The sequence below is a fragment of the Triturus cristatus genome, chromosome 3_1 (genome assembly GCF_964204655.1).
Source record: "Triturus cristatus chromosome 3_1, aTriCri1.1, whole genome shotgun sequence".
NCBI classification, from domain to species: Eukaryota; Metazoa; Chordata; class Amphibia; order Caudata; family Salamandridae; genus Triturus; species Triturus cristatus.
The window spans coordinates 64,417,963-64,445,760 of record NC_140583.1 but is presented as its reverse complement, the minus strand read 5'-3'; positions in this window follow the sequence as shown (position 1 = coordinate 64,445,760).

Here is a 27,798-nt window from a genome sequence, read left to right as displayed (position 1 = left end):
GCGGCCCTGCTCCTACAGCCCCTACTACCCCGTATCAGCCTCTGCCACCCCCGGCCCCAGCCACACTCACCCCTTGTCTGCCCGAGGTGCGTCTCTTGGAGCCCCGGGAGAACATCCTCCTCGGGGGTCTCCCCGCTTGTCTCGCCCCTGGGCCCCGGGGCTCGGCGGCGGTGTCTCGGGAGCTCCTCGGAGGCGGGGTCTGTCTGAAGGGGGTGGTACAAAAGAGAGACTGTGTGACTGATCTGAAGTCCTGATTTGATACCCTTATTGTCAGACTATAACAGGCGGTGCTGAAGAACGTTACTCTAACCGATTGTTCACATCGATTGGATTACAGTCATGTCAATCTATTTGTAATGAGAGCGGTCTTTCTCACCACCGCCCACTAGATGATTGAAAGCAGCGGTACCCTGTCAAACGGCCGATTCAGTCAGTCTGCCCTCACCTCCCACGACACTATTACGGGTGAAGGCATAATTCCGTGAACCAATAAAAGCAGAAGTTTTCGTTTTGTACGGGATGGATTGGAAGATTGACAGTGGGCGTTAAGTTTAGCAGAACTCAGTAACGTGAGTGACAGACGTGCTACCTAACCAGAATGCGAGACTGTGGGTTGTTCCTTTTGCCGGTTCAGTTGAAAGACCGACATTAAGCCAATGTGAAATGTCTGGGCTGGGAATCCCCGGGGGAGGCGGAGACCATAGGTCCGTGACGGGTCCGAGGGCTGCTCGTTGTGGAGGCTCATCTTTTTATGTAGAAGGCAAACATATTGTGTTCTATACTCACTTTACAGGACTCTCGGTTAGTCTCATTCATGCATTAGATTCTTTTGTTCCGGAAAGGAGTGGGGGAGAGGACGAGCACACCACTACCTTTCTCCGAGGCAGAGCAGAAATGCCTCGGAGAAACGCAGTGTCGTTTTCGGATTCGGGGGCGTGTTTTGCTTTTATCTCCTCTTGCCATTGGCTGGAGGAGATAATTAGACTTTCTGAAAAAAACACGCCCCCTGATCCGAAAAGGACGGGGCCTGATCGGAGTGACGGGACCTCTTCTCCAATGGCTGGCCAGCATTCAAGAGGCCAGCCAATGGAGAACAGGGGAGAAGAGGGGCGGGTTCAATCCCCTCTTCTCCAAGTCATTAAATCTCGGATCGAGACTGCGCAAGCGCAGCCTTCGAGCCGAGACCTAAAAACTGGAATGTATTAGTTGTAAGGAACAGACCCCTGGCACACATCTGCTCACAAGTCCAACTGCAACTCATCTCCTGACCTTCCCAGTTTACAATCAGATAGATGGAATCACCTGTGAAGGCATTGCTTGATGAAAATAAAATACAACTTGTTGTGAATTTCTAATCAAATTTGGGTGGTGCTGCGTTCTTTGTAATACTTATGCTATAAAGCAGATAAAAGATGATAACATTTTTTATTTTTTTATTTTTACTAATGTTCCTTTAGTAATTAGAATAAAAAATTGTTTTCAGCATCAATATGAAGATAGTTTTAATGATGTGAGAATCACAATGTTTTCTTTTCCCTTTCTGTTCTTTTTTTTAAAATGGATGCATCGTGTGGTATGTAGACTTAAGCATTAGTCCTTTGTTAGTGTTTGTGAAAGAATTCCATTAGTCTCTTGTTGATGTTGTGTCACACCCTTTGTGGTCTTCGAAGTAGTGTTGGTCCTTTGTTTGTGTTTGTAGCCCGGATCCTTTGCGAGTGAAGAACGCTCCGGTGAGCGGAATGGAGTCGGCAGTCGCTGCGAACGCCTGTGTGGAGAACGCAGCGTGAGGAATGCTTGATGCACGAAGAATCCAGGTACGTGCACGTTTTTAATTTGAATAAGGCCAAAATGCTGCCCCGAGAAATCTGTATATCCAACTGCAAAAACAAATCCCTCGATGGCAAAATATAAATTCCTCAACGGCAAACACACTCAGCTAAGCAAGTGCGCGTCGGTAACAGCGCAAACAACCGCTGGGAACCCTGTGCTCAATTGGACTCAACGCTCATGGTCAACATGTAGCAAAAATCACCTCGAGCCCTCTTAATCTACGGCTCAAATTTGAAACGTAGTTCCACAGTATATGGTATCACTTTCAACGACAAGGTGAGAAATTAGAACGAAGGTCTGCCGCTTTACGCGCAGGGTCGATCCATCATCGATACAGACTGTGCCATTTTTACATGCAGGGTTGATTCATTCAAGATAGAAGTCGCATAGTGATAAATATGAATTTGATGCTAGACTTCTATAGATTTACGAAATCAATGAGCAAATCAATGTCACTTAGAGAAAAATAATCCAGGGGTCACTCACGGTCCAAATTGGTTCTAGCACGATCGTCCAAAGCTTGTCTTTTGTAGGGTTGCTTCCACGCTCGTCGCCAGTTTTGTGAAGAAGGTAACACACACTTCTTGAAGAAACTGGAATTTATTAGTAGTAAGGAACAAACCCCTGGGACACATCTGCTCACAAGTCCAACTGCAACTCATCTCCAGACCTTCCCAGTTTACAATCAGATAGGTGGTTGCTAAGGGACCGCAGTGTTCCATGTCATCATGAAAAAACTATGGTAACTAACAGTAAGGTGAGCTATGTAGAATACAATAGTGAGGATACGTCATTTATGTTCTCCTTTGTCAAATTGTCACATCTATATTAAAGTTTCATTCAGGTGTGTTAAGAAGGTGCTTTACTGGAGTTTCTACAGCAAGATTAAATACAGGAGGGCAGAGCAACAGGCCAGACTCTTCTTTTCCCTCAACATGTTTCGGTGCTTGAATATGCCCATATGGGCTCAGGCTGTGTTCCCGACAATACAAACCGTACATCAAATATTGTAAAATAATTCACACTTCATAGGGCATGTTAACCAGTCTTTTGGGCTCGGGAGAGTGGGCGGGGGGGGGTGGAGGGTGTCCTGAGGTTTCTGTAAAATGCACATCTTGAGCTTAATGATTTTAAGATACTGTCAAATGTGATAACGCTGAAAAGGAAGCACAGGAAAGAAAAGAATTGCGCAGAGTCACAGTTTGGTCAAGCTGCAAAGCTGTGATTGAAACAGGACCCCTCCACTAGTCTTGCCCTGTTTCCAATAAAAGCTTCTGACTGGCCTGGGTAGGTAATGCAGGTCTTTTGTTTTTCTAGGTGATGGGGCACCAGCTATGGCAACACCCTTTCATATAACAGCTACACCATTGGGCACAGACACTGCAAGTTGCTCTCCTTCAGAGGACAGGCGCAGCTAGGGTAGCATCAGCACAAGCTTTTCCGTTACTGGGCAGTTACAAATTGGTCAGTAGCAGTGCAAGCTTCGCTACGTTACTGGATAGGGACAGCATGGCAGTAGCGAAGCAAGCTTCCCTCTGTATCAGAAGTCAATAAGTGCAATCTTTCATTTCCCAGCAATACAGATCCAGCAGGGCAGATTTGTACAAGCTTTCATCGTTCACAGAACATGTACACATAAGGAGTGACAAGTAGCTTACAGGCAGAGAGAGTGCTTAACTCACTGAGAGGACTATGTAGGAGGATAAATAAGTGAAAATGTGAGCTCTGACACCATTCTCTCTTAGATATTTCACACAGCACTCAAAACCCTGCTGCAGTCGCTCAGAAACCTTGTTTGTGTTGATTTACTTTTCCACATATCGAAAAATTTCAGTAACCTAGTAGGTCTGTTTTATTTGGAGCAGCCTCCCTACAGACTAATTAGCTATTCTGTAGACCGGCAACAAAGTGACAACCTCTTCAAAAAGGTTTTGAGTGGGGTGCATCAGGCTCTGTACGATCCCAGCCTGTTCAAAATGTTGAGGGCCGCCAGAGAGATACGGCATTTAAAGTGTGAGGATTCAGTGTATCGCTGAGCTGTGGAGTAGCTAGCCCTTGAACTTTTGCAATAAAAGCACCGCACAGGAAGACGAACGACACACCAAACAGCCAACACCATGAGATAAGAAGAAAAGCGTTTATGGGAGCCAAAGCCAACTCTAATAAATCGGTAAAACTAGGTAGTAGGCGGCTGGCTAACTGTCACACCAGAATAATAAAAAGTGCACCGCTGAGAACGTATATGACTTGGAAAACAGACAGCTCTCTGCGGCAACTATACCATGTCTCCTTACCACCACTAGCGATCTGAATCCCGAACTGCCCCACTCCGGGTAATTCAACCAGGAAATGTAAGTAAACGTCCACCGGAAATCGATCGCCAACTGAACCCGGTTAGTACGTATCTCAGACCAGCATGTCTGTAGCGAACACTGAGATTTGTCTGGATCCAAACGCTAACACAACACCTCCAACGACCCCTGTACCTGAGCCAAAAGGCAAATACTCATGGAGCACCCCACCCCTCAATTTAAAAGCCCCAAACATTTCAGGGCAATCTCTGGTCCGGGAACACCCCATCCTCTGTACCTGAGTCCGGCCTGTCTCCAGAACGCCACCATCTTTGCTACCGGTGATGGAGCTGCAGTGTCTGCTCGTGCGATGGCGGACAGGCAGGGGGCGTGACTCGGCCAAGGGTAAAAGGAGAAAAGCTCTGTAATCAGCCAATTAGACAGCGCGCCGGTCCGCATGAACATAAAAGAAATACTGCAGAATCCGGCGGAAAAACAGGTCAGAGTTACAGGCAAATCATATAATCCCGAGTTCCGCTGTGAACACTAGCACGGTAACACGGGGGGCTAGTGGGATAAACACATCTGCCGCTCCCCGTTTTTATGACGAAATGCTGGATTTACCAATACGCCAATATCGAGTGGGCCGGCTACTCAGAGGGAGCAGACGCAAAGGCTCACGCAGGGTTCATTCAACACATCGACAGGACATGTGGAACAAGCACACCACCGCCTTTCTCCGAGGCAGAGCAGAAATGCCTCGGAGAAACGCAGCGTCCTTTTCGGATTCGGGGGCGTGTTTTGCTGTTATCTCCTCTTGCCATTGGCTGGAGGAGATAATTAGACTTTCTGCAAAAAACACGCCCCCGATCCGAAAAGGACGGGGCCTGATCGGAGTGACGGGACCTCTTCTCCAATGGCTGGCCAGCATTGAAGAGGCCAGCCAATGGAGAACAGGGGAGAAGAGGGGCGGGTTCAAGCCCCTCTTCTCCAAGTCATTAAATCTCGGATCGAGACTGCGCAAGCGCAGCCTTCGAGCCGAGACCTAAAAAGCATGGAGGTTAAAAAATGGAGAGAGGAAACAAAAAAGGGAAGGAAGAAAAGAAAAGCAGGAAAGAGGAAAATCCCCTTCGGTCGAGGTAAGCCTCAGCCCATTGATAGTGCTTCATTTATTTTCATGTTTTAATTATTTCGTAGGTAAGTACCCCTTCAGAACCAGATTCTGACTGTTTTTGGGAAATATAAAAACAAATGTACATGCAATGCACTATTTTACCTTTTTCCAATAAAAAATTATGAGCAGAACAGCTCCTTGGCACCAGCGCCCCCTCTTGAAAACGTGCAGGGGGGTCGGACTCCCTCTCTTTGCTCACTCTGTGCCTGGTGAAAGGGGAGGTATTTTAACTTTCTGGCTACTCCCTTCCTTGTGCGGGTCAGGAATGAATTCGTAAAAAGCTTAATTTAAATTAAATAAATGAATTGCTCGAGCAATGGGGAAAGACCTGACGCCTTTTTGCTGTTTTCTCAAACCATACAGTAGAGGGCAAAGCCAAGAGGGGAGCACATAGGGTCAGCGCCACAGGCACTGCAGAAGCCTTCAGTCCTTTTCTTGATTTTTTAGGTCTCGGCTAGCGAAGGCTGCGCTCGCGCAGTCTCGCTCACAAGGTTTAATGACTTGGAGAAGAGGGGCTTGAACCCGCCTCTCTTCTCTCCTCTTCTCCATTGGCTGGCCTCTTAAATGCTGGTCAGCCATTGGAGAAGAGGTTTGTCTCTCCAAACAAGCCCCGTCTTTTTGCGATTCGGGGGCGTGTTTTTTCGATTCTTTCTCTGGGCGTGTTTTTTTTCTCTCCTCCAGCCAATGGCAAGAGAAGAGAAGGAAAAACACGCCTCCGAAAACGACACTGCTTGCGTGCTGGTGTTTCGCATTTTGTTGTGAGAAATTGCAGACATCTGCTGTTCAACTTGAAATCTTTGGGAAACCCTACTGGAACTGGTTGCCGATCTGGTCATCATGATTTCATACTGGTAGGAACACTTTCACGAAAGTTTGTGCAACGTGAAATATTTTTAAAGCGCTTTACGTATCTCGCAAGTTTCCCGGAGCCAGACTAGAGCTAGAGGCGCAAGCACATGGGCACTTTTCGACTCCGCTCTCCGTGCATCTCAAGAAAAATAAAACTTCGACTTTCACATTGCCTCGTCCGTTGTTACACCCACCCCGTGCTGTCCCTTGCCCAGGCAGGTCCCCGGGCGCATGCCGTCCTTGGCCCAATTCCAGGGCCAGTCCTCATAGCCTGGGAACACAGAACGACGCCGTGGCATGTCGCCCGGGCACATACCTGCCCCCGAGGAGCTCTGCGGACGGCAGTGCCGTCACACGGAATTCCTCCTCCTCAGCCATGAGTTGTTGTTTTGCCGCCGTCTCCAGGGCCGACGCTGTTGGTAGCAACGCCGTGACGTGTGCTGGAACAAATGATGTCATCTCCCAGCCACAGGCTAGGTTTTAGGCACTGGCTGGGAATGGGCTAAACGTGCGAACCATAATTTCATATCACACGGTTGTGACGACGGACATGTCGTATAGTATAGTAAAGACCTGGTTCAATTAAACTGACTTGTTGCACAGCTTTGGACAATTTTCTGGTACTGGTGTTTTCCAGTCAAGACGAACCAGGAATCCCCCACAGCCTCCTCATCTGCATACCTGGTGCTGAGAGATAACAGGCATTCTGCCCCTCACCAAGCCCCCAACCCTCCCCCCCCCAAAAAAAAAAAAAAGGGTCATCGAGGCTGTCGCCAATGTCATGGGGTGTTTTCACACCTATTATGGACATTGGCTACTTACAGCTTCCGAAAAGAGCTGGAAACCCTCTGTTTCCAGTGGGTTTCAGCTGTTCACCCTGGCAACGTGCTGCGATTTCGGCTCCTCGCCGATCTGCCCACATTGTCCGATGGTTCATTTGAATTACGCCCGCAGTTATTAAATAAATGATCACACACTGCCCGCGTAGAAACTCCCATGTTCACAGTGACATTAAACAGTTGAACCGCATCAGTACCACCTGGTTAATATATTTAGTTTTTGATACAACTCTCCAGAAAGTAGTAGGTTTTAAATTGAAGTTGCTCTTTATGTTTTGTAAGACCTGGACAATTTCCAAAATCCGCTAAGTGATGGAGTTAAAAATACGATAAACATTGACCTTTTTCGGGGATTGATTTTTAATAAAAACTAAACTTGTAAAAACGTGTTATCTGAGTGCACTTCTGCAGGCCGCTTACAGAGCACTGAAAGTAAATGTGCACTGGCTAAACTGTGTAAATGCACGTGTGCATTGCACGCACCGTTACACATCACGTGACACGCTCCAAGCGGTTATCTCCCCATTTCACTGAATGAACTCTCTCACTGAACTCTCTGCTACACCAGGGGCCGTATGTACAAACATTGGAATAGCAATTATTACCGAATCGCAATTCCTAGCCTAAGAAAACTTACAAACTTCGGACAGCGGTTCCTAGTGGGGTCGCACAAATAGACCTACCCCATGAATATTAATGAGGTGGGTCGCACAAATAGGCCTACCTCATTAATATTAATGAGGTGGGTCGCAATTTGTGACCCATTAGGAATTGCAGTCACCACAGGGATGGTGGTCTGCCATGTTTTAATAAAATAATCTTTTTTTTCATTTTTAAATGCAGCCCGTTTTCATTAACATAAAACAGAATGTGTTTAAAAAATAAAATGAAACATTTAGGTTTCGTTACTTAAGAGCAGGCAGTGGCCCCCACCAGAGAGATGGCAGCTGATTCGTCCCAGTTTACCAAGAGATCAGATGCTTTTCCCTAAACTTTTCGTATTTGGATTAGCCAAGGGATTATTGGGACCGGCTGCTGGATACAAACTAAGACATCGTTAGCATACAAATAAATATGGTCCTCCGTGTTGTCTCCCCATCACAGACCCCACACCTGTGCATTAGTCCATATCCATTCAGCCAGAAGCTCTACGGTGAGGGTAAGGAAAGGAAGGGGGCATCCCTGACACGCACGTGTCCGTCGTATCAGACACGTCTATGGCACTGCACCGTTTGCCCAGCTCTTTCCCATGGAGAGCAGTACAATATCTCTATGCACCTACAACAGTATCGGCCAACATTCATCCTTGCTGATATTCTATGACAGAAAGGCCGATTGACTGAGTCAAAGGCCTTCTCGGAGTCCAATTGCACCAGGGCCCCTCGTTCAGAACCTCATGCATATGAGCCAGCCCTGGACGCAATCTACAGGTGCTTTGTCGAGTCCCTGGCGCAGGTATGAAACCATTCTGGCCTGGCCTAATAAGCGAGTGTGCCACTTTCACCAGTGTGTCAGCGAGGGCCTTTGCCACCATTTTGATTGATAGGTCTTGCATTTGAGAGTGATTAAGCTATTGACATTGTAAATAACAATGCCGTTTTTTTAAATGTTTTAAAAACAAAAACATAAACAAAAAAAATGTCATGAGCAATGCCAATAGCTCTAACTTTAACAATGCCGAGACCATTGCATTGTAAATGCTTGTTTAATGTCCATTCAGGACAATGGGTAGAGGACCTGGGGTCTAGGCCCCAAGGAACAGTGGCAAAAGGACCATGGTCCCCCAATATAATCTTTGAAACATAACACCTTGTGCCCATAACATTTTTAAAAAACTAAATACAGCATAAAAGCAATTATTAATGGGGATGCAGATTCTCTCTCAAGGCATCTTTGGGGACCTGTTACATATGCAGCATTTCTAGGTACAATAAACTGATAATCATTTATATATATATTGTACAGGTTCCAAGGCAGTCTAGCCACACCGCAGGCCTTGTGGGAGCCCTCAAAAAGCCAGGTCTCAAGCTTCTTGTGCAATGCAAGAAGTGAGGAGGAGGCTCTGATGCGTAGCAGCAGGTCGTTCCACGCTTTAGGAGTGAGGTAGGAGAAGGCTCTTGTGTGCAGCAGGTCGTTCCACGCTTTAGGAGTGAGGTAGGAGAAGGCTCTTGTGTGCAGCAGATCGTTCCACGCTTTAGGAGTGATGTAGGAGAAGGCTCGACCGCCAGATCTGGTTTTCCGTATGGGTGGGATTTATGCGAGTAGGAGGAGTCCAGACGAGCGGAGGTGTCTGGAAGGTTCGTGAAAGCAGAGGCAATTGTTGAGGCATACTGGGCTATTGTTATGTAGCGCCTTTAAAGTGTGGGTGTGCTGTTTGAATTGTGTTCATTTGTGTACGGGAAGCCGGTGGAGCTCCTTCAGGTGTGGTGTGATGTGAGTGCGGCGTGGGAGTTTGAGTTTCCTCTAGTCCCAGGGTCAGTATCTGTGCACCCAGACAGGGTCACTGTGGCACTAACCCTTGGCAGGACTGCAGTGCCCAATGCCCCTGCGTCAGCAGCAATGTTTGTAGCCCAATGTCAGTGTCTACGTATCAGAGTCACCTTGTTAATTGTCACGCTTCTGTACCTTAATGTTGTGTACCCCAGTTAGTGCCCTTGTGTCAGTGACCCTTTGTCATGTCACATCTCTGGTTTTGCGTCAGTATCTTAGCGCCAGTGTCCTGGTGTCCCTGTGCCAGTCTCCAAGTGTCACTGCTCCATGCCAATGTCCCAGCATTAATATTTGTGTTTTTTTGGCAGTGTTGCAATGTCCATATCTCCATGTTATTTCTCCTGTAGAAGTTTTGCAAGTGACAGAGTGGGTGCCTCTTTGTCAGGGTTCCAGTTTCATTTTATGATGCTCATGTGTCAGTTTCCCACTGTCAGTGTTGGCCCCGCTCTGCCAGTGTGTTCACCTTATTGTCCACATGATGTCACTGATTGTTATACATACACTACTTAAACCATCATAGGTCTACTCTGAGACAGGTGCAGAAAGATGAGCCCAGAGCATAAAATGCGCCGGGGATCCGGTCATCAAAAAATGGATTGGGGGAATGGGTGGTTTCAGAAAGATCACTTTAAAAGTTGTGTATTAAGGTTTTTTTTACAAAGAGACCCCCTTCACAAAAGCGCGAGTTGACAAGCAAAAGATGCATTTCTCTGATTCCTACATTGCCGTGACTCATGCACAATATCAGTTTGTGTAGATGAACAACTATGAGCAGTTTCACTCATCTTTTGAAAATTAACTAGTTTATAGCTTGTTTCACAATGTAGTACAGGACTTGGATTTTAGACAGCTTGCTGAATGTACTCAGAGGTTAAGAAAGTGTAGGTAGTTAACTAAGGGTTTGTATTGAAAGCAATCTATTTACCTACCAGCACTGCCTGCTGCCAGTTGCATTTGGGGGGAGGAGGGGGCAGTGCTTAATTTGAGCCAGTGGTTTCTGGTGCTCAGCACGGCCCTTAATTGTCAACACCGGTACTTATGACAGTCTGCCACACGGTGGTGCTGTATATCTAATTTAGAGATGAGGACAACAACAGTTATTTATTTATTCAATATACAGCGAAAATAACTAATACCTGCAGCCCAAGCCATTGAATAGTCTGAGTTGCCACACTCTTAGGAGTGTGGTGGTTAGTAGCTGCGCTGGTCCTGTCATTGGCATCACTGGCCGCGGCAATGGGTGTTGCAAGCTGCAGCTGCCTCCTGATGAGGGCCCTGGCACTTACTGTTTTACAAATTAAGCACTGGGGGGGGGGGGGGGGAGCAAGCATTAATATGAAGGTGCCAGGCCCTGCTGGGCTCCCCACGGCTACGGCCCTGAGTCCATCTCTACGTGACGAGGCAATGGAAGGAAACTCCAAAGAGTAAAGAACATGCGAGTCCGAGGGTCTCCAAATAATGATTTCTGTCCCTGGGCGGAGCAAGTATTTATTGTTTGGAGGCCAACTGTGGGCATCTGGGCACAAAAACTGCAAGAGGCGTTAGCACAGTAATGTATTCATCTGTAGTAACTTATCCATATAATTAAAAGACCAGCTTCTAATGGATGAAACTGCAAATTGCTCAATGTGCATGGCATTGTCTGAGTTTTATGATGTCAAGAAATATGCTCGGGTAGATGAAAGCCTCTAGGAGGCTGGCAGGGGCGGAGTTTAGTCACAGGATGGTGTGCTATGTTTATTACAACACTGTGAGCCTGATATGAACCTCTGCATCTGGTGATGGGTGTGATAACTTAAATGGCCTACTTCAAACTTTCATGGTAACTGAGATGTGTATGTAAGTGTGCGTGGGTGAACCTAGTCAAAGCCAGCGAGTGCTGTTCAGGGTCAGAGGCAGGGAGACAGTCAAGTGGGTTGAGAGAGAGCTGGTTTGGGGACTGTTCCTGTATCATGGGACTTCTCCCATTTTTAGAGAAAAGTACAACCCAGCGGCTGCTTTCCTTCCATCATGCTGTCTAATGGAAGAAGCGATGCTGGTGGATTCGGGTCTGTATTTAGCACTCCCTGTAGAAATCTGAGGAGTTTCACAGTTCCCACCAAACTCTACAGCAGGAAACCATGCTGGACTTATTTACTTACTTTCTCAGTTTGGCCCTAATAGAGTTTTTGCGTTTTCCAGTGACAGACGTACTGTAATCATGTGAGAGTGGTCTTAGGCTAAAGCAAAGAGCTGATTTAGCCAAGACAAAATAAATTTGTTTCCATGCGTGAAGCATCCCCGTGCCAGCCTCGAGGTGCACTGTGCACCCCACAATGTGTTCGTCGAGGCGCGGGCCTTGAAACCGAGGGGCTGCAGTTTACTACATTCAAACTGTGCATAAGGATGGCTGTGGATGAGTAAACAACACAGAGATACCACGACTGTGAATGTGGTGATGTTGAAGACACCTCAGGTGCACACTGCAGCTCATCCTTGGCAATGCTTTAAAAACATTCTCAGACCCCCGCAGGCTTCTGCCGGATGTTCAGGTTGGTTTACGGGTCTATAGGGACGGGTTTCTGCCGGAATCTTTCAGAATCTGACCCAGTCATGAACCTCAGTGAGAGTTCAGAACATCAGGCGTGTTTGGGAGGGTGGGGGCTCTGGGGGGTTGGCGCATTCAAAATGGAAGGTCTGAGGGATGAACACTGCAGGAAATGTGGGGTCGAGAAGGGGGTGTGGGATAGAATGGCTAAGGGGGTGAACCAAGGAAAGAGAGGCCAGGCCCTGCCTGCAGACAAAGCAGCACATTGAGCTGTGCAGGGGGCGTCTCCACAGGTTAATCTGCCTGCTGGAAAGATCCGCGCCTCACAGCCTTGAATGCGGCAAGGATCACCCAGCACTTCATTATCTAGAAGTGGTAAAGGCATCCTGTGACGCGTGAGAGGGCAGCACTGCTGTTGTGTCTCTGGCAGTAAGTTCCATGTCAAGCTTGCACAATGCAGACTTTGACTTTTCGGAGGTGGCTTAAATGAGTACCGCAGAGGTAGCAAATATTATGGAACAGATGTTCATGGTGGCCCCAGGTCAGGGAAAGCATGGCTTCCAGTGGGGCACAAGCAGGGTTTTTAAGGTGATTTCTGATCTTAAAGGAATTGTACTTTTGAGAGCTTAACTTTTAAGTGGGTATCACACTCCTCTTAGAGTTATGAGCCTTTAACGCGTGAGGTGCGGCTCTCACGCAGAAATCTGTCCCTCAGGCCACACATATCCTACATACAATCAGTGCTTTAAACGGGCCGGTACTGTCCGGTACGGAGTACCGGCACTTATTTATTTTGAGAGGGAGAGTACGGCACTTCTCAAGGCAGATGTAATACTTCTGTAATCGCTCTCTGGCAGATCCCGGGGGTCCAGTCCTTCTTAGACCCGGATTCGGAAAGCTGACAGCCGGGGGACACCCACGGATCTGTGTATAGCCGTAGGGAGGCATGGACGCGGAACAAAGAGATTCCCTTTACCGACGAGCCGCCGGGACAAAATGGCAGTTGGAGGAATCAGACTGGAGCGGAATGGCTCCTGAGACCCAGAGGGGCTGTGAAGTGCTCATTGCCTTAGGGCACCACAGGCAAGTGGCAAGCGCCTGCGGCCCCAGGACATCACCTGAGCGCCACCCATTTATGGCACGAATCTTGACCGCCTGGGCCACATTCCACATGACAGGCTGCCTGGAGATTCCCCTCCGGTGCTGCGACCAGGCGAGAATACACTCGTGGAGGCTGATGCCTGACTCCAGCATGGCGGCCGTGGGAGCCACGAAAGATCTCCGCGAATGCAGATACCGGCGGGGCTAGTTAAATATGCAGGGGCTACCAGAGGCCTATTAAGCAGTTTACCCTGGCTTTTGGAAGCATCTGGGGAAACAGATGAGGGATCTCATTATACCCGGATGCCCGACCTCGACATGGCCACCACAGAAATGTCCTAAACAGCCTGACTCCTACCTACAATTCCTCACTCTCTATTCCTCTCCCTCCCCCCCCCCCCCTCACTCCACCGGACTGCAGCTAAAAAAAAAGCCCCTCTAATCACACTGGACTCCATGGACTGGCTCGTCGAGCATACACCAGCGGGGCTAGGGGTGGTTTTAACCCCTTTGGAAGCTGGCTTTTTCATTGCAGAAAAGGATGTAGGGAGCGCCTAAGCCTGCCTGACCCTAAGATGGCGCAGGATGCAGTATTAATTCAAAGCCCAGCAAGTCGATGAGGCCGTATCCCAAGTGGGGAGACTTCAGTTTCAGGTCAGCAGGAGAGGTGAGTGGCGGGGGCGATAGCCTTGCCGCACAGAAAGTATGAATGTGACAGCACCTTCATTGGACATCCACCAGACCTCGCGCATATACCCCACCCGCCAACACCATCCGGCTCACCCATTAGGACATAAAATCTCTGAACTTGCTACAGACCGTTGAGACCTAGAATTTTGGCCAATGCCCAATGGTGCTACCTCAATAGCTATAGAGGAGATGGGCTGTGAACTTCCCCCTCGGCCGTCACCTACCCAGCCGGACTTTGGGCAGACCTTCATTCGTCTCTCCACCGTATCTCCCTCCTACCCTTTTACCTTACCCCACCGTACCCTTCTACGCACCATTTATTTCGTCTTCTATGCTATTTAAATGTTTCTAGCAACAGATGTAACTTGTAACTGATATAACTTTGTAACAATGTGTATCCTCATGTAAAGTGCTCTGATACCTCCGGGTCTAGCCAGCGTTATATAAAACTCATCAAATAAAAATAAATAAAATAAATACTTTTAATTGGAGAGTACCAGCATGTCTCAGAAACAAACAGGTAGGCTGCTACAGAGTACCTGCACTTCTATTTACCCATTTCAAGCACTGCATACAATAGCCTTTAGACAGATGGCTACATTCTTAGTTTTCAGACATCTAAGAGGCTCAGACCTCATACCCCAGAGCCAACCCTAAATAACTCACAAACCCTTCGGACTCAGGCCACACCCAGGACATCCATCCCTCAAGTAACACACAGTGTAGCTGCTTTGTCTATAGATAGCTGAACACAGAAACTACGGCAGAGCTACTACTCATGTGATACAAAGGTACCAGACTCAGAACTCCGACAACAGGCCTAGTTCATATGTCCAGCCTCACACAGTGGAGCTATCCATCAAGTAACACGGAATGTAGTTGTTTGGTTTAAACAGCAGAGCTGGCCTTCGGTCTGCACTGAACCTTCAGCTGTAGGCCTCTCGGGCTACGCAGAACATAGAGGTCCAGGCCTCAGCTCGAGAGATATCACTCGTGAGACTGAAGTTACGAGCTCAGTGTTCCGGCAGCAGAGCCAGGTCAAGGCTCGAGCACAGGATAGCAGAGCCATCTCTCAAGCTCCTCAGATCTGATAGCCCGGGCCCGAAGACAGCAGAGTTTACCCTCATGGTCCACTGTTCCGATGGCATCTCCCATTAAACTTAACAGAGCCACTTACAGAAGAACACACAGAGGGGCAGATTTACAAGCCCCTTGCGCCGCCTTTGCGCTGCCATTGTGTCACATTTTTTTTACGCAATGGCGGCACAAACAATTCAGACCATTTACAACGTGACGTGGGAGATGCGTCACGTTGTAAAGCCCTGCGTCACATCATACCTGCGTCAGGTATAATGTATGCAGGGTGGGCATTCCCATGCAGGGAAGCCTTGTAGAAGTGATGCTGTGGACTCTACAAGACGCCACTGCGTCAAAACCTTACGCCTGGAGGGCCGCAGTATGAGTCAATGCATTGCTGGAGCTGCGTCGTGCTGGCGGCACGACTGCAGCAATGAGTAACTTTTGGGCCAAGAGATGCGTCAGAATCTCTGATGCATCTGTCAATCCTTGCGCCGTGGTGCGCCGTATTGTAAATACGGCGCATCCATGGTGGCGCAAGGGTATCGCAGGCTGGCACAGGGAAACTGACGCAGCTCTACAGATGCGTCAGTTTCTTGTAAATCTGTCCCTGAGTATCCACAACAAGCTGTGACTGTCACTTGCTGCTGAACACTCACCATGCTTGCCTACTTTCTTTTCTGCCCCGACAGTTCTAGGATAAACTCTGCCTCAAATAACGTCAACATTTGTTTTTCAGTCTGGGAAAGTCAAGAGCTTTTCTCGTTCCACAAAAAACAATCCTATTCATAAACAAATGTCCATTGATCTGTTGTAGTGTTATTCACATTTTGCTCAGCCATGACAATATGCAGCCCAGAGCAGTGGATCAGCATACTTCGGCCATTGGCTCCCTTCTGTGTAAATTACTTATTCTGCTAAAACACTGAAAATAGTGAAGTTTTATGTCATGGTCCACAGGCGAATCCTTACTTTATTGTTTATTCTTATTATTTTTTCTATTAACGTTAGCAAAAGTACAGCAGCACCCCATGCACCCCATTTGTATCGTTTGCTTGTCTTGATGCTTTCATTTTGCCAATAAACATACAAATAGGCCACTGTGCGTGCGCATGCGTGACCATTCCTCAACATGCATGGGCGGCCATCTTTGAATGGTTTTGTTTGTTTTATGTTTCGTTTTTGTACATGACTTTACAGAAACATTTCCAATATGGCCGCACACAAATACACATGCACGTGCAAGTACGGACCTACATCCTTCCATGGATTGTGTTGTACATTAAACAAAACCACTTAAAGGGAAAAAGTTTTGGCAAAACCAACATCACATCAGCCTCAGCCAGACCTCTTGGCTTTCCAAATGCTTATTTATTTATTTTTGTTGTTGCTGTGTTTAATTAAAATAATAAGTGTCGGTCTAATGAATGTCAGAGATGCTGAAGACCAAGGCTGCATTGTCATGCCACAGACTGCTAAATCCATGGAGCAAAGTGTTGTTGGCTAAAAATCTAGAACTGAATCTAGAACTGACTGTCACGCGTGACCTTGGCCCCTAAGCAGCTAAGAAAATACCCGTATGCACAATCCATGTTTGCCAAAAAGGAAAAGAAATGGTTAATTTTGCTCTTTGGAACAGTGGCAGAGAGCCCAATCCCCTGGAAGTTACTAATTGTTTCCAGGGGACAGCTACCGCCAGGAAGCGCTATTACCTTTTCACCTCTGTCTTTACAGAAAACGTCAACATATGTAAGTGGCACAGACCTCAGCAGTAAGTGTGGGAATACCAGTGGACAAACACAATGATTTAGAATAGCATTGATTTAGGCCGAAAAAAGTTTGCCTAGGCCTAATAGCTACACAGGCATTACTAGTTAACTACAGAGAATGGGAGGAGCTTTCACAAGGAAAAGAAAACCAGGACATGGCCGCACCACTGTTTACGTTACAGAGAGAGGTAGTGCCGCTCAGATATGTCCACTACCTACATAATTACATGATTACATGGAGGCGCTTGGGACAGAGATGTTGTGAGAGTGATGTTCAGGGTTTGATGGTCTCCATAGAGAGGGGGTGAGATTTGATGTTTGTTTTGAATTTCTTGATGGAGGCGGCCCTGATGTGGGGAGGACACAGGAGCGCTCAACGAGCTGAAAGTCGCTGACCCTAGAAGAAGTCTTGGAGCTTTGTATAGTGAGGTAGTGTCTTGAAACCGATCATAGTGAGCCACACAGCTGTGACTGGATACCAGATGTGAGTGGTAAAGATGACCTGCTCTGTGACTGGCTTCATGGACTAGGATGAGATTCTGGAAAACTATTAGGAAATGAGACCTGTGTTGGCCGATGGCCACCCGGCTGATGTCAGTACTATGTAATGCAAGACGTTTGAGGTAGGTTGAGGAGCGCCACAGTGGTCAAGTGATGATTTTATCATACGCGCAAGTACGTACCTGGGCGGTTCTGCTTCTAGCCTATCAGGAGTGCGGAAGCCTGCAGAAGACTAGTGTGGGGATGAGCGAATCTGAAGGTCAACCCAAAGGTGCGGATGGGTTTGTCATTTTCTATACCAACTGAAAATGTATGACAGCAACATTGAATCAGGCAACAACTAACAGGAGGGGCATCTAGTGGTGAACCTGACAGAACATGTACTCACGGAATCACAGACAACTGTCCTGGAAAAGGGCCTGGGCTTCCTCCTGACCAATAAGATGGACAAATTTAAAGTTTGTCTCGAGGTAAAAGAGTTCATGAGAAAACTGAACCTACGTGCTTTCTTCTCTGAGAAAAAAATGACAGAGAAAACTGAGCAATTGACAACAGATACAGGACTACGACCTAGATCCACATTCACACCTCTAGACTCCACACTTCCAGTCGAATTACTCACCTTTGAAAAAGCAGTGATGGAGGAGATAACTGGTCTACCAACTAATGATAAGCACGTGTTTCAGAATACGACACGCCAAGAGAAACAAACTCTACAAGAACTAGCTAACAACACCGACCTCGTAATCAAGCCTGCCGACAAAGGGGGTGCGATCGTAATTCAGACAGCCCACAACTATGACATTGAATGCAAGGAACTGCTAGATGACCCAAGGAACTATGAAATCATCCCTGATGATCCAACTGAGGAGATACGGACACAGCTTGCAGGAAAAATCGAAGAGGCAACAGAACACGACTGGATATCCAGAAAGGAAGCTGATTTCCTAGTACAAAAATCACCAAAGACACCATACTTTTACACCATACCGAAGATCCATAAGAATTTGGAATACCCACCGGGACGCCCTATAGTGTCGGGGATTGGCTCCGTACTCGAGCCCCTCTCAAAATTTGCGGACGCCTTCCTCCGACCCTTAGTCCAAAAAACAGCCACCTACCTGAAGGACACTAAGGCGGTACTAAAACTACTAAAGAATCTTGACTTCGACCCGGACCAACATCTTCTTCTCGGGTTCGATGTCGAGAGCCTCTACACTAGCCTACCACACGGTGAAACTCTAGAAATCATAGAGGAAGTACTGTACAACACTACATGGGATTATCAGATTCCGCGCAGCGTGGTGATGCAGTGCATCTCACTAGCACTAACAAATAATTTTTTCCTATATGCACTACCTACAGAAGCACGGGACCAGCATGGGCAGCACCTTTGCCCCAAGTCTGGCCGGGCTGTACATTCATCATTTAGAGACAACCAGAATACTGCATAATGATAACCCATTCCACAACTGCATCATTGTTTGGAAACGGTACATCAACGATGTCCTAGTGATTTGGAAAGGCAACATTGATTCTGTGGAGGCCTTCATGACATGGCTTAACCAACAAAATCCATATCTGAAATTTACCCACTCTACCTCCAGCAGCAACCTAGTGTTTCTCGAACTTAACATCTACCCTGAAAGTGGTGGTCTAAAGACAACCACTCATTTTAAGCCCACAGTGAAGAATTGTCTGCTATTATATAGTATCTTCCACCCACGACACCTACGGGAAAACCTCCCGTATGGACAATTTCTTCGTCTACGACGGAACTGTTCAGAAATTACTGACTTCAAGGTACAGGCATCTGATCTGGAACACAAACTATTGAAACATAACTACCCTATATGTATCGTGAACCAAGGGCTCAAGCGAGCAAGGAATAACAACAGAGATGCCCTCCTGGAGAACAATCCCCCAAGGGAACAAGAGACAAGACCTATCTGTGTAACCACCTTCAACAGCCACTCAAACCAAATATCTAAGATAATAAATAAACACTGGAGAGTACTGAATTGTGGCAAACTCAATTTTCCAAAACCAATGTTCTCTCACAAAAGAGGTAGGAACATAAAGGACATACTGGTCCATACAAGACCGCGACCAACACAGGAGAGGGACACACCATCTCTCAGCATCGCCCCCGTACAGGGACATCATCCCTGCGGTAATTGCAGCACATGCTATCTCACCAAGAAAGCAGAAATGTCACGTTCACCAATGGAGAGGTCTGGGAACAGAGGAAATTTACAAACTGCAACAGCAAAAATGTAATATACATCATTACTTGCCCATGCAGACTGGAATATGTCGACATGACATCGAGACCAGTGAAGATCAGAATAGGCGAGCATAAGAGTAACGTACGCTGCAAGAAAAGCACGACAAAGATGGCGAACCACTATCTAACCATGACCCACACTGTGGATGACCTGAAATGGACCATTATTGAGCAAATCCAGAATGAGCGAGACTTACTAGAAAAAGAACAGAGGTGGGTGTTCCGTCTGGGGACTAATCACACTGGCCTTAATGACGATATACCATGGGCCCAATTATAATGGTACACCCCAGAAAAACCACTGACTGTGTTCCTCGTACTGGATCCTTATGATCCTGTTCGGCTGTATGTACATCACATCAACAACAGTGTACACCTTCATACAGCACGCTGAGACCGTACTCTACCCTTCTCTCTATGGGAGATTTTTAAAGACCACACCTAGACTTTCTGGGTATGAAAACATTAGTACGTTTAAATTATGTGCTATCACAAAAGGTTTTCCTCCCCCCGGCATTTAGATAGACTAGTGTCTATCCCAGTAGTTTTTGTTCATTTGGATGGGGTATGTATGGGTAAATACCTCTCACACCTTTTTCTCTCTATGAATTAAGAGATTCGGCACTACACTTAACGGCACTAAGATCATTTTCTAGCTCCTTTTTTCCATGAATGTCAAAACGTGTTCACAACCTACAATCGGAATTGGTTAACACCATGTTCTAGTTCATTCGTGAACGTATCCTCACTTCTGCCTAAACACACACGCGTCACCATGACAACCCTGCCGCATGACGGATATTGCTGCAACATCCATTTCCGGTGGCGCTAGGGCGTTCTGTGGACGCAGGTGTAAACAATTAAGTCTTTACTGGCAACATAAATAGACCCTCCCCGAAGTTCCTTTTCACATCACGGAGCCACGGGTAGGTGTCACATTGAGGCGAGATCGGCCAGACTGTAAGTACGGCATAGCCAATGGGGGATATTTCTAGGATGACTAGCATCAGATGATCGCTAGCATTGCACATCGCAGCCTTTACAGAGTATGCAAGGTATGTTGAGACATAATACCAACTTCCCTTCTACCTCCTACCTTGTCTAACAGAGCTACGCTTGGCGACCCTCTCCCCCACCCGTTACAGCAGGCTCATGGAGTATTACTGTTGGAAAACGAGGCAGCATCTGTGAGGCCTGCACAAATAACATGACTACATTTGTCCTTCACTGGGAACCAAACACCCAATTGTAGCGCCTGACTCTCAGAGGGTAGCGTTGCAGAGCAGTCTGAGGCTTACTCAAGGGAGGTGGTGTGGGCTAGTAATCGCCATTTGCAGGTGCACAAAGATAACACTCAATAATTGATTGTCCAGTCTGTCCTTTGCTTTATAAAAGTAAGAGTACATTTATTAAACACACACACCACTCAATACTATGCACCAATTTACAAATATACATAAGCTGTTGGAATTACTTTGTGACATTGCATAACATCTTCACCCCTCCCGCAGGGGGGGTGGGGTCTAGTACCACCACTCCCATGTATGCACATCAACTTGCCCCCAATGCAGTTAGTTGAACATAACCTGGAGCGAGGGCCCTGCGCACTGGCACCATCCCAGTGGCGACCCACCCCATTACCTCAACAAGCATTAAAAAGGGGTAAACCTGCCTTGGTGACACGTGACACATGACCCTGACTGAGCATCTCCTACTGACCATAAAGTATGCACCTCTATATCTTAAGGGCTAGCAGTCTGTGGTCTTCACCTAAGCGCAGCAGCAAGAATCCATGTTTACGCACACTTTAGAATGACAGTACTCATCACCTTGGTTGATCATTTGAATGCATTGCAATTACAGCCCCTAAGGGCATCACAGATGAAATCACAGGATTGCGCATATACAGCCAGACACCCTAGCAGGACTGTCTGGCAACATAGCCCCACTTGGCTTATGACATCTCCTTACAAATGTGACTTACAGTCCCTTCAAAAGAAGTACTCCTGGCAACTACACTTCTCCTGCAGTGCGCCTCTTCACTTTAAAAGGAATCACAGGTAAAAGCATGGGATTACGTAAATACAGCCCGACCCCCTAGCAGGAAGGTCCAGCAACATAACTCCATTTAGCTTAACATCCCCTTACACAGGTACTTCACTTTACACATGTGACTTTCAGTCCACCTAAAAAGAAATAACCAATAGTAAATGCATTTCGGTGCAATTACACCACTTCACCTCCAGGGGATGCCCTTCTCCAGACATCCCCAACTCAGCCCTTCACTCCATGATGCACTTCATAGTACACCCTCAGCTGTAGAACATAAGTTCCAGCCTAGAAGGTGTTAAAGGCTGGCTGAGCCCTGGAGGGGTTATTCTCTCAGATGCCCCGTGAAACTTAGGGGGTGGACTGTTCTTCTTTATGCTGGGGGAGACTGCGGTGCTCCTGCAGCCCCCCTGCACCCCTTTTCACACATGAGGGTGACCCCCTCTTCTGGGGGCCACCAGGCACCAAAATGGCAGATTTCTTCGTGCTGGGGGGGAGGGGGGGAGACTGTGCTTCCAGCCGCTCTCCCAGCACCTTTTCACAAGTGAGGGTGACCCCCCTCCTCTGGGGGCCACAAAGCACCAAAACGGCAGATTTCCAAATGCCTGGCGCGGCATTATGGGGCGCTTCATGCTCCTCTTTACCAGCCCCTGCCACTGGGAACACTCTCCTCCGCCCTCAGGGTCTCTGATTCAGCAAGGTGCTGTCTTCACTGGCTCCCTGCGCCAGCCTCTCGCCAGGCTCTCCTTCTGGGACTCTCTCCTCACTGCGCAGAGGCCCCTGCTTCTGTGCACCAGTCCTGGGCTCTTCTTCTGGTGCTGATAGGGTCCTGGGGGCAGTCAGTGGGTCTCTCCTTCCATCTGCCCATTGTGCCAGGCTCCAGCACCTTCACCCTCAGCAGACCACACCCCAGAGAGAGCTTCTCTTCCTGTGCAAGCACTTTTTAAAAGTTGAGTAGGGGGCTGGCAGGAAGTCCCTGTTGGTCCTATCAAACAGCGACACATCACTTTCCTGCCCCTGCTCCCTCCTTCTTGTCCAGCCTCTGGGTTTGTTCAAAATGGCGTCATCCAGTGTCTCTGGCCACATGGCCTCTGAAACCCAACTCCTTCCACACTGCCTTCCCTCCTTGGTGCAGCCTGGTGCCTGGCACCCAGGGGCAGCTGCTAATTGATGAACCTGTAGCCCCTCCCATCTTCTCTTCGTGGAGAGGAGGCCCTAGCTTGTGGAAGAAAGGTTATCAATCCCTCCAGCTGAGGTCAGCCCTCAGCCTGGGTCTGGTCATGCCTGGCTCAGAGAAATATGACAGTTCTGGATGACCCAAAAGCAGTACAAATATGACTTTGGACTCTGCAGAATACTTCTTTTCACATTTGCTACATTGGACTTAAGTGCGTGTCTGGAATCCGTAGGCCTAATTGAAGTTAATCTAGCCCCTGGCTCCACATTCCCATAGGGGAATAAGGAAGTGAAAACACAGTAAAACACACTGACTTTCCCTGGCATGTCTCTTCCATCCTGAGTTCACTGTGGGTGAGTCCCACTTTATGAGGCTCCCCCACAGTAAAAGCTCAACAATAAGGTGCTCAAAAAGCGAAAAATCTGGGCGGCCCAGTGTGTCAGAACCACCTTCTAACAATTACCTCTTACATTACATAGTATGTATTATCCAATGATCGATGCCACTGTATATTTATAATTTGAACAATTATCACTCTAGTCACAGAAGTAGAGTGTGTGCTTCCTGTTTCATGCATGTGTGTCTCATATGTCCTTTTTCTTCCACAGGTCTTCACACTGATAGACCACGGTAACGATAGCACTAAGATCACCCTACAGTCACCATGTGGTTGTTTCACTTTTTATCCATTTCCTTTACAGATTGCGAGTGTTTGCGCATGGGAAAGCGCTAGTAATTGTACTTTCTCTTTCAGATCAACACATAGTCGGTTCTATTATGTATCGTATCAAGTGCATAACATTAATGCATATTTTCATTTTTCACTATTTGTATATACACATCCATTGGGAAAACTAATTTAGTGAGTAATGAGAGGATCTTTCTAGTCCTGATGAAGGAGCCTTTGCTTCGAAACATGTTGACTACATAGGAGTATCCGCACATTATAGGCAGGACATCTCCGCATCACTTTTTTAACAGGTCCAGCCTCACTGACCTATTAACATTTTTACATCCACGAGACCAGGTCCTTTTTAACTCACTTACCCATATTCACTTCCGACCTCTCCTCTCACTACCCTATCACTACACATAGTTTTGTCATAAAACTGCTCCCACGTAGTCGTAGCTCGAAGAACGACCCGTCCCGCAGCGGGGCGGGAAGACCCCTGTGATGAAGCACGACACCAAGGGCCCTTTTGGTGTGTGAGGGGTATTTAAGCAAACACTGTGTGCTTCCACATTTGGATGAGCGACAAACTTCCCTAAAACACAAGGGTGAGTGAGGGGCAGAGTGTAGAATAAAATCAGTGATAAGATTAAAACTATCTCAGGGATTCAATAACTTTATCAGGTGTTATCCTTGGATCGGGTTAAAAAATGAGAGGACTGGGGGTTCAGAGCAAATATGCTCCATAGTGATCAACATGTTTCTGCCTCTGTTAGACTCCACAAGGAGTTCTTAGGCATTCTTCAGGACCAACAAAGAATTCAAGTCACTCCGCATGCAACAATAAAATAAAATAAATTAACCAGATGTCTATACTAGCCGTGTCCATACCTTGTCAGGGAAATGATGGGTGGTTAATACACCATCTCCATCTTATGGAGGAGATATATTTCCACCTCTCTATTGCCACAAGGTACCCCTCTGCCACAATTGGCTTTTGGTACGGCTACTCGTGGTTAGCACCGTAGCAGGTGGTCTGAGGACCCCCTGTTCTCCTCTGGGATTGTCTTCCTTGGATCCCTAGTGTGTTTTTTGACTTCTTTTTAATCCACTACCTGACGCTCCCTGCCCAGGGGTATAGCTTGGTCAGTAAGATGCACAATCTGAAAACATGACGCCACTTCATTTTCCCGGGTGCATCTGCTCTTTAGGCACACTGTGGAAACCAGGGCCAAACTAAGAACTTAAGGCCCTGGGACAAATGATAAATTCAGCCCCCATGTGCAGACGCGCTAATGCATGCTGGAACCAGATCAACTCTCTCAAGATGCCGCCGGGATCGCGTAAAGTGGACCACCACTCCTGTAGGCAGAAACCACCCTAAGTGTCAAAAACGGCCTCCAGTGGCTCCAGCCTGTGGTGACCTGGTGCAGGCCACACGTGCAGGGCTCCGGACACAAAGGACCACAGGTACTCAGTATGGTGGTTAACCGGAAAGACCCCGAGCGGTCTTCCGTATCTTTATTTATACCACTGAGGCGAGCCCGCCTCGAGGGGTGGGGGATATATGTACAGTGTGTACATTGTATAGTAGAGGCCGAGTGGCTCTCTACATCCCTCCAACATTTTAGAGGATGTCAATCTTGAAAGTGTTCCTTTAAGGCGAAGGGCACATAAAGTCTCTGAGTCTTTGGCTTGGAGCAGGATTACCTCGCAACCGGGAGCCTGCCCCTCTGCTGGAACCACCTCTGTACTCCAGGCTCCGGGAAACGGGCTCTTCTCTTTGAGCTCGGTTTTCCTGGTGGCTGCCTGCGGTTTGCTCTGGTCCGCTCTGAGGTACGCCTTCACTTCGCCTTGGGGATCCCCTTTCCGGGGCGGCCGACAAGTCTGGGAAATCGTCATACTCCATCCCTACTTCTTCACTGTCCTGTTCTCCTGCTAGTTCCCTATCAACCTTCTTGAAGTACGAGGCATTCCTCGTCACTCTCACATCGCCTCTTCTAGCCGTGATCATAGTCCCTTTTGTTGCCAGCACTGTCCACACTTCTGGTTCGAAAGGCGTACAGAACTTCCAGCCAGGGTGCCGATCTTTTACTACCACCCTGTCTCCAGCCACTAGGTGGTGCTCTCGGGCTCTTCGGTATTCGCTGGCCTTGTTGTTCGTCTTCTCCCTTCGACCTTGCACCGCTTCATCGTCATGTACCGGTGGACCCCAGGACAGATCGGTCAGCATCCCGTCTCGCGGGGCTTCTTTGAAGAGGAGATGGGCTGGTGCACACTTTGTCGTGCAGTGAGACGTGTGTCGATATGCGTCGAGGAACTTGGTCAAGGCTATCTCCACATCTTGTCCTTGTTCTACTGCAATGCGCAGGGCTCTGTTCAGAGTGCGCATCAGCCTCTTCACGTCCCCATTCGCCTGCGGCCTCAGAGGGGTTATCCGCCTGTGTTTGATCGCTCGCCTCGCCAGGTATTCTCTGAATTCTTGGCCGTGGAAGGGCGGCCCATTGTCCGATCAGATTACCTTGGGGTTCCCTAGCAAGGCGAAAGTCTTTTCCAGAGCCATTCGTATGTGCTGGAACGACGTGGACTCTACCACCTCTACCACCGGGAATTTTGTGAAGGCATCCACAAGTACTAGCATCTGTCTTCCATCCGGAAAACTGCCAAAGTCTACACTCACGTTGGCCCACGGGTGATGACATGGCTCTTCGGTGATGACCAGTGCCGCTGGTGGGTCACCTCCTGTGATCGTGCATGCTCGGCATCGCCGTACTTGCTCCTCTATCTTTGTGTCCATGGTTGGAAACCAGACCTTGTTTCTGAGACGTGCCTTGGTTTTCGCCATGCCCTGATGGCCTTCGTGTGCCAGTTGCAGGAAACGCCCTTGCAGTGTTCTTGGGACAACCAGGAGATGACCTCTTAGAACTGCACCACACTCCCCTATGCTCAGCTCATGACGAACTTGCCACAGCTGTTGCTGCGCGTGCTTTTCTTCTTCCGTGAGCGCCTGGTTACCTTCCAGGAACCTCTTCCAGTCGTGAGATGCCAGGGCCTTCTTGACTTTGGTCAGGGTCTCGTCACTGTTCGTGGCTTGGCCAACTTCTTCCAGGGTCACCGCATCTGGGCACGCATCACGGCCAATCATGTGCACGTAGGCATCGGAATATTTCACGTCCGTGGGGACGCACGCCGGGGGAAGGTCCTCCGGGTGTCGGGATAAGTAGTCCGCAGGGTTGTGTGCCCCCAGGCGAAAAAGTACCGTGAACCGGTATTGTTGTAGCTGCACTGCCCATCGTTCAATGCGGGGAGGCGCTAGCCGTGTGGTGCCTCTGAATAGTGGGACCAAAGGTTTGTGGTCCGTGATCACGTTGAAGTCTTGTCCAAACAAGTATAAGTGAAAATGTTAGCATGCCCACTTTATTGCTAAGGCTTCTCTTTCAATTTGTGCGTACCTCGTCTCCGTATCAGATAGCGCACAAGTGGCATAGGCGACCGGTTTCCAGGTGCCTCTTTCGTGTTCCTGTAACAACACGGCTCCAAGACCCACCGGACTTGCGTCCACAACGAGTTCAGTCGGCCTTCCGTGGTGGAAGTACGCCATGACAGTCTTATCTTGCAATGCCGCCTTGATTTTTGCAAACGCTGCGTTAGCCTCCACCGTCCATATCCAGGGCTGGTCACTTCGCGTGAGGACGCGAAGGGGTTCAGACAGGGCGGCCAGGTTAGGGATGAACCTCCCACAGTACGTTGCCATCCCGAGGAAACTCGTCACTTCGGTGGGTGACTTGGGGATGCTTGCCGACCGTAGGGCCAGCGTCTTCTTCGGATCCACCTTAAGGCCTTCTCGCGTTAACGTGTAGCCGAAGAAATCGATTGATTCTTGATAGAACACACACTTCTCCTTGTGTAGTGTTAGGCCATGGTCTCTGAGCCGTTGGAGTTTTGCTCTCAACTGGGCATGATGGTCTTCTAGTGTACACGAAAATACCAGGATATCGTCGCTTAGATTGATTACCCCTGTCAGGCCTGACAGGGTTTCCTTGATGGCGTTCTGAAATACCTTCGCAGCCGAAGATACTCCAAAACTGAGACGCTTATACCTTCTGAGACCCACATGTGTATCGAAAGTCGTGATGTACCTGCTGTTCAGTTCTAGCTCCAGCTGGTGGTACCCCGCGTTAAGATCCAGTTTTAAAAACCATTTAGCGCCATTTAGGTCCGCTACGATGTCATCCATGGTTGGTGTTACATGGCACTCTCTCTTGACAGCAGCGTTGGGTAGCCTCATATCGACGCACAGTCCAATCGCTCCCGGTTGTTTTGGCTTACGAGCGACCGCTAGCGGGGATACCCAGGGCGTGGGACCAGTGACTTTCTCAATTACGTCCAGCGCTTCGAGCTTAGCCAACTCCGCCTCGACCTGGGGCCTAAAGTTGTACGGTACCCGTCGGTGTCGCAGGGCTATCGGTTTGACTGT